This window comes from Myotis davidii, unplaced genomic scaffold (assembly GCF_000327345.1).
Source record: "Myotis davidii unplaced genomic scaffold, ASM32734v1 scaffold221, whole genome shotgun sequence".
In the NCBI taxonomy this organism is placed as follows: domain Eukaryota; kingdom Metazoa; phylum Chordata; class Mammalia; order Chiroptera; family Vespertilionidae; genus Myotis; species Myotis davidii.
In genome coordinates this window covers 7,258,678-7,261,741 of record NW_006293349.1, presented here as the reverse complement: position 1 = coordinate 7,261,741, position 3,064 = coordinate 7,258,678, and the positions used below count along the sequence as shown (strand labels likewise).

Sequence of the window (3,064 nt, the reverse complement as noted above, 5' to 3'; positions counted from 1 at the left end):
GCGCAAGGGTACAAAAAAATCAGAATGTACTGGAATTCCCAAACCACCAGAAATTTCAAACCTGTCATGATCAGAGAGCACTTTGGGGTTTGGAGTCTGAAATGCCTCTCTGGTATAGGTCAACAGAGACACAAACTCACATGCTCACAGGAACCAGAAATGTAAAGTAAAGGAGTGAAGAAAGCCCAGGTGTGCAATAGGGAGTGATGGGGATTGTGGCAGCTAGAGAGACATGCTCTGTCTAAAGCAGTGGTTCTCAACCTTCTGGCCCTTTAAATACAGTTCCTCAAGTGGTGACCCAACCATAAAATTGTTGTCATTGCTACTTCATAACTGTAATGTTGCTACTGTGGTGAATCGTAATGTAAATATCTGATATGCAGGATGGTCTTAGGCGACCCCTGTGAAAGGGTCGTTCGACCGCCAAAGGGGTCACGACCCACAGGTTGAGAACCGCTGGTCTAAAGGGGGAAACAGCGAGTCAGCCCCAGCTCACGGAGACCCGGTGGGAATGCATACCTGGGGTTGCCAGACTTCAGCGTCTCAAGAGGAGGTAGAACTCTAGACTTTGTATGTGAAATTGGCTGCTTAGAAAACCCTGGGTGGACTAGGAAGAAGAGATGTGGATTTGTGGCTGGATTCTCTCTGCTGGCCACCACTGGCCATCTCCAGAGCATCCCCCTCATTCAGCTTCCCCAGGATACATGGGCCATCCAACCTCCCCGTCTCTGGTCTAATGAGAGGTGTCACCTTTGGGGACTGGACTCCCAGCTCTTGTCCATGTTTCTTTAAAAGCAGAAGTCCCACTGTCAGAGCTATTGAGAGGTGTCCGGTGTCCGGGGGAACCTTGCACAGTTGCACAGTGATTGAGAGAGGCAGGAGGCAGAAAGCGAGAGAGCAGCCGTGCCTGTGCCTGCGGGGAAGTGAATAAATGATGTCCCAGCTTGTTCCTTTCCCTTTGGCTTTGCTGCCGGTTTCAGGCGGTTCCAATAGGGGCTTTCTTACTATTACACACGGTTATGCAGGTTCATAAAGGTCCCCCAGTTTGGAAAGAAGAGGGTGATATTCTAATGGGCTTTTTGGTGTGGCATTTACTGGTGAATGGTGCCTGCCTTCCTAATCCTGGAATACTTCCGAGCCTTCTTTCCTGCGGTTCTTGTGGATGCTCACGATGTCCCCGTTTGACCCTGGGGGTGGCATTTCCCCTCTAGTTTGGATTCCATTCTGGTTCTTCCAGTTCCGGTGGCTGCATAACAAATCACCCCCAAAGTGAGTGGCTTCACACAACAGTCATGTATGAGCGGAGCCTGTTTCTGTCCATCTGGAACTCAGGAGTGGCCTAGCTGAGTGGTTCTAGTGAAGGTGTCCTGTGAGATCAAGTCAGATAGTGCCTGCTTTCCATTGGTTTTCTCAATGAAAACCATGCCTCAATTGGACGTCAACACTTTTATTACGAAGTTTGTTGTTGCAGTCTTAATAACTTGTGCTGGTGTGTTGCTGTTGTTGTTGTTTTAAAGAATAGTTTATTGATTTTTAGAGAGAGAAGGCGGGAGAGAGAAAGGGAAATACAGATGTGAGAGCGGTATTTCTGCACTACCACCACCTTCCCTATCACCCCCCGACACCCCCTGTCAGGGATCGAGCGTGCAGCCAGGGCAGGTGTCCTGACCGGGAATTGAACCAGTGACCTTTTGGTGCACGGGAGGATGCCCAAACAACTGAGCCACGCCAGCCAGGGCAACTTGTGCTGTTTTAAAGAATGCTCCTGTAACACTTTCTCTCTGTGTAAATAATATATTGCATGTTATTTTTATCTGTCAGGAAACCAGCTCAGGGCCCTTATGTCTGTTAGCCAGTGACCAGGGTTTCTGTCCACCAGAGGCTTCACAAGTTCTGTTTGCTCATGAAAGTACCCCTCGGATTCGATGGCACTTGCTCTGTGATTCACAAAGAGATGACGATTCCTGGCCATTACAAGACATTCAAACATCAGGTGTCAGGGGGACGAGGGTGGGGGTGAGAGGTGGGGTAGTAATTGATCTCAATTTGCACTGTCAGCTGAAAAGGACCAGATTAGCAACATAAATTGGTAGAAATGTCACCGTTGTTTGCTTTCGGAAAAGAACCCCGGCGGGTCATTTATAACAGGGGTGGGAGAGAAATTCTCCCTTTGTCCTGAGTTATTATGGTTATGCAGAAAGTTCCGTGTATTTCCACTGTGAAGTGCACCCTAAAATCCCTCGTGGGCAGTTCCAATAAGCAAGGACCCTGAGCAGGCGGTAAGCATCCTCGCACCCTGCACCCTCCTGTTCAAAACAAAACAACCCTGGGCTCTCCCCTGCCTCGGAGAGCCCGACCACCGACCACCGTGGGTGTCTGCTCCCACCACTGGCCCATCAATGGTGGGGATTTGGGGGAGGGTGGGACCAGCACCAATGGCATTTGTTGTGTGTTCATCACATGCCAGGAATTTTGCATACATTATGCCATTTAATTGTTTTTCCCTTTTCTTGAGGAATACTTGATATATAGCCCTGTATCCATTTAAGAGATAGCCTAACGACTTGACTTACATGTATTGTGTATATATTGTATATATCAGTAAGTTGAGTTAGCATTCATTACCTTCTATAGATTCTTTTCCCTAGTGAGAAGAAGAAGGCTGTTCTTGAAGCAAGCAGTGGGTTTTTTGAGGAGCACCTTTTCTAGTTTCTCTCTCTCTCTCTCTCTCTCTCTCTCTCTCTCACCACATTACTCTCATATTCCTTAAAACTCCCATTTCCCTGGGTCCCAGACATTAGGGAAGCAAACCAATGGGCCCGGGTGCACTAGAAGGTGCGTTTCTGAGACTCGTTGCTGCCATGCCGGTCTTCTCCCTCATCTCAGCACGCAAACACCCCAGCCCTCCCAGGGCTCATACGTCTAACAATTTGGTTCTGACTCTGTGCTGGGGGCCAGAATAATGCCAGTGAAAGACATGTTTGTGGTGCTCTAAGGAGCTCCGCTGAGCCTCTGAGCAGGAATTATGCCGGGAGACCTTCTGTATGTCGTGTTCCCTCGCCCA

The 3,064-nt window shown here is 48.7% G+C and overlaps 1 protein-coding gene across 3 annotated transcripts in view; it reads left to right on the top strand.

Moving 5' to 3' along the window:
* Positions 1–3,064, top strand: part of ANKRD44 (ankyrin repeat domain 44) — a 131,401-nt gene that overhangs the window by 71,268 nt on the left and 57,069 nt on the right. The gene's annotated exons all lie outside the window — the stretch shown is intronic.